Source organism: Pseudophryne corroboree, chromosome 4 (assembly GCF_028390025.1).
Source record: "Pseudophryne corroboree isolate aPseCor3 chromosome 4, aPseCor3.hap2, whole genome shotgun sequence".
Lineage (NCBI taxonomy): Eukaryota > Metazoa > Chordata > Amphibia > Anura > Myobatrachidae > Pseudophryne > Pseudophryne corroboree.
Window position 1 is genome coordinate 830,692,720 of NC_086447.1, and position 15,064 is coordinate 830,707,783.

The window sequence follows — 15,064 nt, forward strand, 5'->3', positions numbered from 1 at the left end:
CAGCATTACGTCTACCCTGAGATTTACCAGTGCGACTAAATCGATCATTGTGGACCAGAGACCGCACGCATGGACAAGGTTTCTGGGGGACCATAGAGGCTTATCAGCCAGAGCTGTCGCATGCTACGTTTTACTACCTGCTGGAACTTCTCACTCCAGCACTTACCAGGGGAAGCACCAACTACCGCAAGACTATCAAGCCATGCAGGAGACTGGCGATTGTGTTGTGGTGGTATGCAACACCAGGGGAATATCGCACCATCTCCTGCTTGTTTGGTATTGGCATATCGACAGTGTGTGTGCTAGTGCGGGAAGTGACCCAGGCATTACTGGATACCCTTTACCACCACTTCATCTCCTTACCGCAAGGTGACCGGCTGGATGATACCATAAAAGGTTTCCTGCAACGTGGATATCCTCAGTGTGCTGGAGCCATAGATGGGACCCACATACCCATTATTGCCCTCAGAGACATTCCAGCTGATTACTACAACTGAAAAGGCTGGCACTCCATCATCCTGCAGGCTGTAGTGGACCATAAGTTTAGTAAGTAGTATGGTGTGTTTTTATGTCAGTGTTATGCTGGGCCCATGATGTGTATCGTTAAACACAGCTAATACGTATACTGTTCAGTTTTACAGAGGTCTTCATTGGTTGGCCGGGTCGTGCTCACAACTCCCGGGTACTTGGCAACTCTGAATTGTTCCAGATTGCAGAGGAGAACGAACATGGCTGGTTGTTCCCTAGAGAGTAAATACTGTATATCTCTTTTGATGGATTATATTTTTTTTATATACTTACAATTTATATACTATTACTATGAGAATTTGACTCCACTTATTACTGACACTTCCTTCTATCATCTGAGACATTGCTGCGCAGAGGTTCTCTCATCGGCTGCACTTGTAACTGGCCCTCAGACGAAAGCAGAAACACTTGCATGCCCTCACCCAGGTGATCTCTTTGCCCTTCCAGTGGCTGGTACCAGTACAGATCTCTCCCCCAATACTCAATGCGAAAGCAAATACGGGGCAGCAGAATCTGGAAAATACCGCATGCAGTCACGCCTGCCTTCCTTTTTATACATGCCAACCTCATGAGGTGATTATTATATTCATGAGCACTGTCATTTGGGCTGAGATAAGCTTATTTTGATCCTGTATGTCTTTTATTATATGTTGTTGTATATGTTATTTTTGTCTATATATCGCCTTTTAACATTGTGTGACGACGATTGAGTACTCTTTTTTTTTATAACTTTGAACCTATTAAAAATTACAGCTATGGCAGTGAACACTTAGCTTCAGTTAGAGTGCACCTATACAAAAGAGTTCTGTGTTGCTCTCTTGTGACTTTTCCAGTGACTGTATGTTATCTGGAGCTTCCAGAGACCCTATCTTTGATGTACCTGAGACTTTTATACTGCTTATTATTTGCTATTTTATTCACTTTTCACTTCTTTTTTTTACACCCTGTACTTCTGCCCCACTGTATACATGCTATACCTTCACGATTTGCACACCCCTGCCAGCAGCAACCTACGCATCGTGCCCCAGTTGGTTGCTTTGGTAGGTTCCTCCATTGGCAGGATGTACTACACGTGAATCTATTCATACATTATATGTCATACTACTACAAATGTGTCAGTTTTCTCATATATCATTGGGTCCTTGCATGGCTTATCTCCCACAGTGTAACATTTGTAGTGCGCCCAACATGGCTGCCTCACCTAGTACGCTTGTGGTTGGGATGTAAAATACATGGATTGGACGGTTATGTTTGGACTGTACTCCTAGGGCTAGTTTGCTGAAATCACCCATTTTGTGTCATCTCTTCCGGGAGTGACCTATTCCACCCAGGGTAATCCTATGTAGTGCATCCAAGACGGATGCCTCGCCTACCTTTTGTGGGTGGAATATATAACCCATGGAATTTATTACCCAAAATGTCTGGACCAGCTCTGTATTATGCTTATTGTTATCTCTGTATCTGTTTTTATTAATTTTGTATGGTTTTCTACCTGCTGTAATACTAAATCCTTTGTACTATGTTTCTGATGTTATTATTATTGTTATTTTATTTTCATAAAACATAATCATGTTCTGTATTAACAGTCCATAAATCAACTGCATACATACGGAGATTTATGGTAAGAACTTACCTTTGTTAAATCTCTTTCTGCGAGGTACACTGGGATACACAGGGATAACATTGGGGTGTAGAGTTGGATCTTATCTGAGGCACCAACAGGCTAAAAGCTTTGACTGTTCCCAAGATGCTCAGCGCCACCTTCTCTATAACCCCGCCTCCATTCACAGGAGCTAAGTTTTGTTAACCAGTCTAATGCAGTAGCAGGTAAAAGAGACGACAACCGTAAGTCGCCACATACACCACATTCTCACGACAGGAGAAGGTATTAGCGGCTAATGCCATACAAACCCAAAGAAGCTAAGTGCGTCAGGGTGGCCGTCCTGTGGAACCCAGTGTACCTCGCAGAAAGAGATTCAACAAAGGTAAGTTCTTAGCATATATCTCCTTTTCTGCAGCGGGGTACACTGGGTTCCACTTGGATAACATCGGGGATATCCTAAAGCACTTCCTCATTGGAGGGTATGCACTGTAGCGGGCACAAGAACCCGGCGTCCAAAGGAGGCATCCTGGGAGGCGGAAGTATCGAAGGCATAGAACCTTATGAACGTGTTAACTGAGGACCACGTAGCCGCCTTGCACAATTGTTCAAGGGTCGCATCACGGCAGGCCGCCCAAGAAGTCCAACAGACCGAGTAGAATGGGCTTTGATGGTAGCAGGAGCTGGAAGTCCAGCCTGTACATAAGCATGTGCAATCACCATTCTAATCCATCTGGCCAAGGGCTGCTTATTCACAGGCCAGCCACGTTTGTGAAAACCAAACAGTACAAAAAGAGAATCAGACTTCCTAACTGAGGCTGTACTCTTCACATAGATACGGAGAGCCCTTACCACATCCAAAGACCGCTCTTTGGAGGACAATTTAGGACAGATAAAGGCCAGAACCACAATCTCTTGATTAAGGTGGAAAGATGACACCACCATAGGCAGATGACCAGGGCACGTCTGAAGAACCGCCCGGTCACGGTGAAAAATCAGAAAAGGTGACCGACAGGATAAGGCACCCAAGTCTGAAACCCATCTAGTAGAGGCAATAGCCAGCAGAAACAAGACCTTAAGAATAAGCCACTTAAAGTCCACAGATTCAAGGGGTTCAAACGGAGACTCTTGCAAGGCCTCCAGAACCACCGACAAATCCCAAGGAGACACGGGTGGGTCATAGGGAGGTTGAATCCGTAAAACACCCTAAGTGAACGTATGAACATCAGGCAGGGTTGCAATTTTTCTCTGAAACCATACCAACAAGGCAGAAATATGAACCTTGAGGGAGGCCAGATGAATGCCTAAGTCCCGGCGCTATTGCAGGAAAGCCAAAAGGTTGGCTGTACTAAACTTGTAAGCGTCATGATTGTTAGATGCGCACCAAGCAAAGTAAGAATTCCAGACCCTATAATAAATCCGAGCCGAAGCCGGCTTACGGGCCTTCAACATAGTTTGAATAACCGCCTCAGAAAATCCTTTGGCCCTCAGAACTGAAGCTTCAAGAGCCACGCCGTCAAAGCCAGCCAGGCTAAATCCTGGTATACACAAAGGCCCTGAACAAGGAGGTCTGAGCACTGCGGAAGCAGAAGAGGATGCTCTAACGAGAGACCCTGTAGGTCTGAGAACCAATGCCGTCTGAGCCACGCTGGAGCGATCAGAAGTTGGATTCCTCCCTCTTGCTTGAACTTCCTTATTACCCTGGGCAGGAGTGACATCGGAGGGAACACGTATGGCATCCAAAAGTTCCACGGAATTGCTAGTGCATCCACAAATGCCGCTTAAGGATCCCTTGTCCTTGCTCCGAAGACTGGAACCTTGTGATTGTGTTGAGACGCCATCAGGCCTACGTCTGGTAGGTCCCACTTGTCTACTAGGAGTTGAAATACTTCTGGATAGAGGCTCCACTCTCCGGCGTGTACATCTTGACGACTGAGGAAGTCTGCTTCCCAGTTGATGACCCCCGTAATGAACACTGCCGATATGGCTGGCAGATGGCGTTCCACCCACTGAAGAATCCTTGACACTTCCATCATTGCCATGCGGCTTCGATCGCCGCCTTGATTATTTATGTACGCCACCTTGGTGGAGTTGTCCGACTGTACTTTAACAGGCCTGTTCTGTATCAGATGCTGGGCTAGGTTCAGAGCATTGAACACCACCCGCAATTCCAGAATGTTTATCGGGAGGAGAGACTCCTCCCTGGTCCACCGACCCTGAAGAGAGTGTTGCTGCAACACCGCGCCCCAACCCCTCAGACTGGCATCTGTTGTCAGGAGGACCCAGTTGGAGATCCAGAAGGGACGACCCCTGCTCGATCGTTGGTCCTGTAGCCACCAGCTCATTGACAGACGAACCTCCGGAGACAAGGAGATCATGTGAGACCTGATCTGGTGAGGCAGGCCATCCCACTTGGCAAGGTTAATCTTCTGCAGAGGGCAGGAATGAAATTGAGCGTACTCTACCATGTCGAAAGCCGACACCATAAGGCCTAGTACTTGCATCACAGAGTGTATCGACACTCGCGGGCGAGAAAGGAAGCATCGAATCCTGTCCTGAAGGTTCAGGTTCTTCTCCTGTGACAAGAACAACAGCTGATTGTGAGTGTCCAATAACGCCCCCAGGTGCACCATGCACTGAGCAGGGACCAGGGAAGATTTCTTCCAGTTGATGAGCCACCCGTGGGCTTGCAGAATCTGGACCGTCAGATCCAGATGAAGGAGGAGAACCTCTAGGGAATTCACCAGGATCAGCAAGTCGTCCAGATACGGTAGGATCCTGACACCTTGATGGTGGAGCAGGGCCGTCATCACCGCCAAGACCTTGGTGAAGACTCGCGGAGCCATGGTCAATCCAAAAGGTAAGGCCCGGAATTGATAATGGAGGTTGCCAATAGCAAACCGCAGGTATTGCTGATGCGACATGGCAATAGGAATATGCAGGTAAGCATCCTGTATGTCCAGGGAGACCATATAGTATATAGTCCCTGGGCTCCAAACCCAGAACAATAGGGTGAAGAGTTTCCATATGAAACTTGGAGACCCTCACAAATTTGTTCAAAGACTTGAGGTTGAGCATGGGCCGGGAAGAACCATTCGGTTTCAGAACTAGAAACAGCGGTGAATAGTACCCCTTGCCTCTCTGAGCCAGGGGCACTAGCACTACCACTCCTGTCTCCAGGATGGACTGTACCACCAAATGAAGAGTTTTTGCCGTCACCTGATCCGAAGGGATGTTTGTCAGGCAAAATTGATGAAGGGGACGTTTCTTGACGGATATGGCGTATCTGTGAGTGACGACTTCCCTTACCCAGGCATCGGAAGTGTTCTTTAACCATACCTGGGTAAACCTTAGAAGTCGGCCTCCCATCCTGGGATCTCCCAGGGGGAGGCCTGACCCGTCATGCAGTAGGCTTGTCTGATTTGGAAACAGGCTGATGGGCAGCCCAGGCACGTTTAGGTTTAGGCTTAGTGGTTTTGGAAGTGCGAGCCTGTTTCGGGTACGCCTGACCCTTTGCTTTACCTGGAGATAGAAAGGAATGAAAGGAAGTACTCTTAACCTTCGGCGCCGAAGGAGCAGTACTAGGTAGACAAGCCGCCTTAGCGGAAGCTAAGTCAGCAACAATCTTGTTGAGATCCTCACCATAAAGGATGTTCCCCTTAAAAGGGAGCACCTCCAGGGTTTTCTTAGAGTCCAGATCCACAGACCAGGACCGCAACCAGAGAATCCGACGAGCCAGAATGGATGTAGTAGAGGCCTTGGCCGCCAGAACACCAGCATCAGAAGCCGCGTCCTTAATGTAATGAGAGGCTGTGACTGGGGAGGCCAATCCCGGGGGATTTTTTCAATCCCGGGATTCGGGATTGAAAAATGCTCAATCCCGGGATTCCCGGGATCCCGGGATTGCAGTAGGGATCAGTGTAGGGAGCAGTGTAGGGAGCAAGGAAAGTATATGTGGAGGGCAGCAAGGCAGGATGGATGTAGGGAGCAAGGGAGGGTGGGTGTAGGGAGCATGTAAGGAACAGGAAGGGAGGGTGGGTGTAGGGAGCAGCGGAAGCGTGGGTGTAGGGAGCAGCGGAAGAGTGGGTGTAGGGAGCAGCGGAAGAGTGGGTGTAGGGAACATGTAACGAACATGAAGGGAGGGTATGTGTAGGGAGCAGCGGGAGAGTGGGTGTAGGGAGCAGCGGGAGGGTGGGTGTGTAGTGAGCATGTAAGGAACAGGAAGGGGAGGTGCCGGTGGGTGTAGCGAGCAGAGGGAGGATGTCTGGAGCAGTGAGGGAGTGTGGGTGTAGGTAGCGATAGGATAATAATTACTAATTAGGTGGGCCACGGGCACCAGCCATGGACACACACACACACACACTGACTGCGCTGGCAGCATTTCAAACGTACCGCTGGCCGCCAGCCAGTCAGAGCTGGCAGTCCGGCAGCCAATCAGGAGCCGCGGCTGCTGCCGCTTCCCTGATTGGCTGCCAGTTTGCCAGCTCTGATTGGCTGGCGGCCTTCGCTACATTTGAAATGCCGCCAGCGCGGTCAGTGTGTGTGTGTCCATAGCTGATGTAACTATATCGCTGACAGCCGGGCAGCGCTGTGCTATAGTGCTCAGCGCTGTCCGGCAAAACTGCGCATGCGCACTCTAATCCCATGAATCCCGGGATTGGAGGATCCAATCCCGGGATTCAAATCCCGGCATTTTTGGGCCCAAATCTCGGTATCCCGCCGATCCCGATCCCGGGATTGGCCTCCCTAGCTGTGACAATACAATATACGAAAGACATTGTCTAGCATTATCACATTGGACAGCAGCTCTGCTTCCACCTCCTGAGCCCACGCTTCAATAGCTTCTGCAGCCCAAGTAGCCACAATAGTGGGCTGATGCACAGCTCCCGCAAGGGTATAAATAGACTGTAAGCAACCCTTCACATACTTATCCATCGGTTCCTTCAGAGAGGTGTTTCCCAATTTTTACTTAACTCCGTAGCGAGGGGATAGCGAGACAGCATCTTCTTGTGAGGTGTGGATTTCTTTCCTGGATTCTCCAAGGATTCCTGACGTATATCAACTAAGTGGTCAGAATGAGGCAAACTTAATTTGGTAACCTTCTGATGTTTGAATATATCAGGTTTCTTAGAGGCAACAACAGGTTCTGGGTCATCATAAATTTGAAGGATCAGCCTGATAGCCTCTAATAGGTCAGGAACATCCATCTGTTTAACAGACTCCCCATCAGAAGCATCTGGATCAGTGTCTGAGGGGTCATTATACACGCCATCCTCATCGGATGAAATATCTGAAACATAAGTGGATTGTGAGGAAGTAATGGTCCGCTTAGAGGACCCCTTGGTCTTAGGCGGGCGAGGGTTAGGTTTCTGTTTAGTCAATGAGTGATTCAATTGCTGTAACAAAGTGGACAGGAGATCTGCTCATGGCGGATTAACCGCAGGGATGATATGTGGCAGTAAAGGCACGTGAGGTCCCATAGGGGGCGTAAGTTTAGTTACCAGCATAGTCAGTAAATTAGAGAAAGTAGTCCAAGGCGGGTCGTGATATGCCCCCGTTGCTACAAACTGATTGGGGGGTAGGGAACCCCCAGAACCGGAACCCTCCACTGCTATGTTTTCCTCTAATACATCTGCGGCATCACCACCGCGTATTGCGGGATCAGCTACAGAACCATCGCCCCCTGTAGCTGACATGATATGAATACTAACCAAGAACCCCTTGTGCAGCATGACAGCACAAACAGAGGATTCAGGAGGTATATGGTGAGTTGGTGACTGAGAATCACAGAGGAAAATACAAAATAAGTATATCCTGTGAAATACCTATATCAAATAATAACCCTGATGCACTTAGCACTAGAGATGAGCGGGTTCGGTTTCTCTGAAACCGAACCCGCACGAACTTCATGTTTTTTTCACGGGTCCGAGCAGACTCGGATCCTCCCGCCTTGCTCGGTTAACCCGAGCGCGCCCGAACGTCATCATGACGCTGTCGGATTCTCGCGAGACTCGGATTCTATATAAGGAGCCGCGCGTCGCCGCCATTTTCACACGTGCATTGAGATTGATAGGGAGAGGACGTGGCTGGCATCCTCTCCATTAGAAATTAGATTAGAAGAGAGAGAGAGATTGTGCAGAGTCAGACAGAGTTTACCACAGTGACCAGTGCAGTTGTTGTTAGTTAACTTTTATTTATTTTAATATATATCCGTTCTCTGCTATATCCGTTCTCTGCCTGAAAAAAAACGATACACAGCAGCAGCCAGTCACACAGTGTGACTCAGTCTGTGTGCACTCAGCTCAGCCCAGTGTGCTGAACATCAATGTATAAAAGGCAAAGCTTATAATAATTGTGGGGGAGACTGGGGAGCACTGCAGGTTGTTATAGCAGGAGCCCCCAGGAGTACATAATATTATATTAATTTAAAATTAAACAGTGCACACTTTTGCTGCAGGAGTGCCACTGCCAGTGTGACTAGTGGTGACCAGTGCCTGACCACCAGTATAGTAGTATATTGTTGTATGTATTGTATACTATCTCTTTATCAACCAGTCTATATTAGCAGCAGACACAGTACAGTGCGGTAGTTCACGGCTGTGGCTACCTCTGTGTCGGCAGTCGGAACTCGGCAGGCAGTCCGTCCATCCATAATTGTATTACAATATATACCACCTAACCGTGGTATTTTTTTTTCTTTCTTTATACCGTCGTCATAGTGTCATACTAGTTGTTACGAGTATACTACTATCTCTTTATCAACCAGTGTACAGTGCGGTAGTTCACGGCTGTGGCTACCTCTGTGTCGGCAGTCGGCAGGCAGTCCGTCCATCCATAATTGTATTATTATTATAATATATACCACCTAACCGTGTTTTTTTTTTCATTCTTTATACCGTCGTCATAGTGTCATACTAGTTGTTACGAGTATACTACTATCTCTTTATCAACCAGTGTACAGTGCGGTAGTTCACGGCTGTGGCTACCTCTGTGTCGGCAGTCGGCAGGCAGTCCGTCCATCCATAATTGTATTATTATTATAATATATACCACCTAACCGTGGTTTTTTTTTCATTCTTTATACCGTCGTCATAGTGTCATACTAGTTGTTACGAGTATACTACTATCTCTTTATCAACCAGTGTACAGTGCGGTAGTTCACGGCTGTGGCTACCTCTGTGTCGGCAGTCGGCAGGCAGTCCGTCCATCCATAATTGTATTATTATTATAATATATACCACCTAACCGTGGTTTTTTTTTCATTCTTTATACCGTCGTCATAGTGTCATACTAGTTGTTACGAGTATACTACTATCTCTTTATCAACCAGTGTACAGTGCGGTAGTTCACGGCTGTGGCTACCTCTGTGTCGGCAGTCGGCAGGCAGTCCGTCCATCCATAATTGTATTATTATTATAATATATACCACCTAACCGTGGTTTTTTTTTCATTCTTTATACCGTCGTCATAGTGTCATACTAGTTGTTACGAGTATACTACTATCTCTTTATCAACCAGTGTACAGTGCGGTAGTTCACGGCTGTGGCTACCTCTGTGTCGGCAGTCGGCAGGCAGTCCGTCCATCCATAATTGTATTATTATTATAATATATACCACCTAACCGTGGTTTTTTTTTCATTCTTTATACCGTCGTCATAGTGTCATACTAGTTGTTACGAGTATACTACTATCTCTCTATCAACCAGTGTACAGTGCGGTAGTTCACGGCTGTGGCTACCTCTGTGTCGGCAGTCGGCAGGCAGTCCGTCCATCCATAATTGTATTATTATTATAATATATACCACCTAACCGTGGTTTTTTTTTCATTCTTTATACCGTCGTCATAGTGTCATACTAGTTGTTACGAGTATACTACTATCTCTTTATCAACCAGTGTACAGTGCGGTAGTTCACGGCTGTGGCTACCTCTGTGTCGGCAGTCGGCAGGCAGTCCGTCCATCCATAATTGTATTATTATTATAATATATACCACCTAACCGTGGTTTTTTTTTCATTCTTTATACCGTCGTCATAGTGTCATACTAGTTGTTACGAGTATACTACTATCTCTTTATCAACCAGTGTACAGTGCGGTAGTTCACGGCTGTGGCTACCTCTGTGTCGGCAGTCGGCAGGCAGTCCGTCCATCCATAATTGTATTATTATTATAATATATACCACCTAACCGTGGTTTTTTTTTCATTCTTTATACCGTCGTCATAGTGTCATACTAGTTGTTACGAGTATACTACTATCTCTTTATCAACCAGTGTACAGTGCGGTAGTTCACGGCTGTGGCTACCTCTGTGTCGGCAGTCGGCAGGCAGTCCGTCCATCCATAATTGTATTATTATTATAATATATACCACCTAACCGTGGTTTTTTTTTCATTCTTTATACCGTCGTCATAGTGTCATACTAGTTGTTACGAGTATACTACTATCTCTTTATCAACCAGTGTACAGTGCGGTAGTTCACGGCTGTGGCTACCTCTGTGTCGGCAGTCGGCAGGCAGTCCGTCCATCCATAATTGTATTATTATTATAATATATACCACCTAACCGTGGTTTTTTTTTCATTCTTTATACCGTCGTCATAGTGTCATACTAGTTGTTACGAGTATACTACTATCTCTTTATCAACCACTGTACAGTGCGGTAGTTCACGGCTGTGGCTACCTCTGTGTCGGCAGTCGGCAGGCAGTCCGTCCATCCATAATTGTATTATTATTATAATATATACCACCTAACCGTGGTTTTTTTTTCATTCTTTATACCGTCGTCATAGTGTCATACTAGTTGTTACGAGTATACTACTATCTCTTTATCAACCAGTGTACAGTGCGGTAGTTCACGGCTGTGGCTACCTCTGTGTCGGCAGTCGGCAGGCAGTCCGTCCATCCATAATTGTATTATTATTATAATATATACCACCTAACCGTGGTTTTTTTTTCATTCTTTATACCGTCGTCATAGTGTCATACTAGTTGTTACGAGTATACTACTATCTCTTTATCAACCAGTGTACAGTGCGGTAGTTCACGGCTGTGGCTACCTCTGTGTCGGCAGTCGGCAGGCAGTCCGTCCATCCATAATTGTATTATTATTATAATATATACCACCTAACCGTGGTTTTTTTTTCATTCTTTATACCGTCGTCATAGTGTCATACTAGTTGTTACGAGTATACTACTATCTCTTTATCAACCAGTGTACAGTGCGGTAGTTCACGGCTGTGGCTACCTCTGTGTCGGCAGTCGGCAGGCAGTCCGTCCATCCATAATTGTATTATTATTATAATATATACCACCTAACCGTGGTTTTTTTATACCACCTAACCGTGGCAGTCCGTCCATAATTGTATACTAGTATCCAATCCATCCATCTCCATTGTTTACCTGAGGTGCCTTTTAGTTCTGCCTATAAAATATGGAGAACAAAAAAGTTGAGGTTCCAAAATTAGGGAAAGATCAAGATCCACTTCCACCTCGTGCTGAAGCTGCTGCCACTAGTCATGGCCGAGACGATGAAATGCCAGCAACGTCGTCTGCCAAGGCCGATGCCCAATGTCATAGTACAGAGCATGTCAAATCCAAAACACCAAATATCAGAAAAAAAAGGACTCCAAAACCTAAAATAAAATTGTCGGAGGAGAAGCGTAAACTTGCCAATATGCCATTTACCACACGGAGTGGCAAGGAACGGCTGAGGCCCTGGCCTATGTTCATGGCTAGTGGTTCAGCTTCACATGAGGATGGAAGCACTCAGCCTCTCGCTAGAAAACTGAAAAGACTCAAGCTGGCAAAAGCACCGCAAAGAACTGTGCGTTCTTTGAAATCCCAAATCCACAAGGAGAGTCCAATTGTGTCGTTTGCGATGCCTGACCTTCCCAACACTGGACGTGAAGAGCATGCGCCTTCCACTATTTGCATGCCCCCTGCAAGTGCTGGAAGGAGCACCCGCAGTCCAGTTCCTGATAGTCAGATTGAAGATGTCAGTGTTGAAGTACACCAGGATGAGGAGGATATGGGTGTTGCTGGCGCTGGGGAGGAAATTGACCAGGAGGATTCTGATGGTGAGGTGGTTTGTTTAAGTCAGGCACCCGGGGAGACACCTGTTGTCCGTGGGAGGAATATGGCCGTTGACATGCCAGGTGAAAATACCAAAAAAATCAGCTCTTCGGTGTGGAGGTATTTCACCAGAAATGCGGACAACAGGTGTCAAGCCGTGTGTTCCCTTTGTCAAGCTGTAATAAGTAGGGGTAAGGACGTTAACCACCTCGGAACATCCTCCCTTATACGTCACCTGCAGCGCATTCATAATAAGTCAGTGACAAGTTCAAAAACTTTGGGTGACAGCGGAAGCAGTCCACTGACCAGTAAATCCCTTCCTCTTGTAACCAAGCTCACGCAAACCACCCCACCAACTCCCTCAGTGTCAATTTCCTCCTTCCCCAGGAATGCCAATAGTCCTGCAGGCCATGTCACTGGCAAGTCTGACGAGTCCTCTCCTGCCTGGGATTCCTCCGATGCATCCTTGCGTGTAACGCCTACTGCTGCTGGCGCTGCTGTTGTTGCCGCTGGGAGTCGATGGTCATCCCAGAGGGGAAGTCGTAAGCCCACTTGTACTACTTCCAGTAAGCAATTGACTGTTCAACAGTCCTTTGCGAGGAAGATGAAATATCACAGCAGTCATCCTACTGCAAAGCGGATAACTGAGGCCTTGGCATCCTGGGTGGTGAGAAACGTGGTTCCGGTATCCATCATTACTGCAGAGCCAACTAGAGACTTGTTGGAGGTACTGTGTCCCCGGTACCAAATACCATCTAGGTTCCATTTCTCTAGGCAGGCGATACCGAAAATGTACACAGACCTCAGAAAAAGAGTCACCAGTGTCCTAAAAAATGCAGCTGTACCCAATGTCCACTTAACCACGGACATGTGGACAAGTGGAGCAGGGCAGGGTCAGGACTATATGACTGTGACAGCCCACTGGGTAGATGTATGGACTCCCGCCGCAAGAACAGCAGCGGCGGCACCAGTAGCAGCATCTCGCAAACGCCAACTCTTTCCTAGGCAGGCTACGCTTTGTATCACCGCTTTCCAGAATACGCACACAGCTGAAAACCTCTTACGGCAACTGAGGAAGATCATCGCGGAATGGCTTACCCCAATTGGACTCTCCTGTGGATTTGTGGCATCGGACAACGCCAGCAATATTGTGTGTGCATTAAATCTGGGCCAATTCCAGCACGTCCCATGTTTTGCACATACCTTGAATTTGGTGGTGCAGAATTTTTTTAAAAACGACAGGGGCGTGCAAGAGATGCTGTCGGTGGCCAGAAGAATTGCGGGACACTTTCGGCGTACAGGCACCACGTACAGAAAACTGGAGCACCACCAAAAACTACTGAACCTGCCCTGCCATCATCTGAAGCAAGAAGTGGTAACGAGGTGGAATTCAACCCTCTATATGCTTCAGAGGTTGGAGGAGCAGCAAAAGGCCATTCAAGCCTATACAATTGAGCACGATATAGTAGGTGGAATGCACCTGTCTCAAGTGCAGTGGAGAATGATTTCAACGTTGTGCAAGGTTCTGATGCCCTTTGAACTTGCCACACGTGAAGTCAGTTCAGACACTGCCAGCCTGAGTCAGGTCATTCCCCTCATCAGGCTTTTGCAGAAGAAGCTGGAGGCATTGAAGGAGGAGCTAACACGGAGCGATTCCGCTAGGCATGTGGGACTTGTGGATGCAGCCCTTAATTCGCTTAACAAGGATTCACGGGTGGTCAATCTGTTGAAATCAGAGCACTACATTTTGGCCACCGTGCTCGATCCTAGATTTAAAGCCTACCTTGGATCTCTCTTTCCGGCAGACACAGGTCTGCTGGGGTTGAAAGACCTGCTGGTGACAAAATTGTCAAGTCAAGCGGAACGCGACCTGTCAACATCTCCTCCTTCACATTCTCCCGCAACTGGGGGTGCGAGGAAAAGGCTCAGAATTCCGAGCCCACCCGCTGGCGGTGATGCAGGGCAGTCTGGAGCGACTGCTGATGCTGACATCTGGTCCGGACTGAAGGACCTGACAACGATTACGGACATGTCGTCTACTGTCACTGCATATGATTCTCTCAACATTGATAGAATGGTGGAGGATTATATGAGTGACCGCATCCAAGTAGGCACGTCACACAGTCCGTACTTATACTGGCAGGAAAAAGAGGCAATTTGGAGGCCCTTGCACAAACTGGCTTTATTCTACCTAAGTTGCCCTCCCACAAGTGTGTACTCCGAAAGAGTGTTTAGTGCCGCCGCTCACCTTGTCAGCAATCGGCGTACGAGGTTACATCCAGAAAATGTGGAGAAGATGATGTTCATTAAAATGAATTATAATCAATTCCTCCGCGGAGACATTGACCAGCAGCAATTGCCTCCACAAAGTACACAGGGAGCTGAGATGGTGGATTCCAGTGGGGACGAATTGATAATCTGTGAGGAGGGGGATGTACACGGTGATATATCGGAGGGTGAAGATGAGGTGGACATCTTGCCTCTGTAGAGCCAGTTTGTGCAAGGAGAGATTAATTGCTTCTTTTTTGGGGGGGGTCCAAACCAACCCGTCATATCAGTCACAGTCGTGTGGCAGACCCTGTCACTGAAATGATGGGTTGGTTAAAGTGTGCATGTCCTGTTTTGTTTATACAACATAAGGGTGGGTGGGAGGGCCCAAGGATAATTCCATCTTGCACCTCTTTTTTCTTTTCTTTTTCTTTGCATCATGTGCTGATTGGGGAGGGTTTTTTGGAAGGGACATCCTGCGTGACACTGCAGTGCCACTCCTAGATGGGCCCGGTGTTTGTGTCGGCCACTAGGGTCGCTAATCTTACTCACACAGCTACCTCATTGCGCCTCTTTTTTTCTTTGCGTCATGTGCTGTT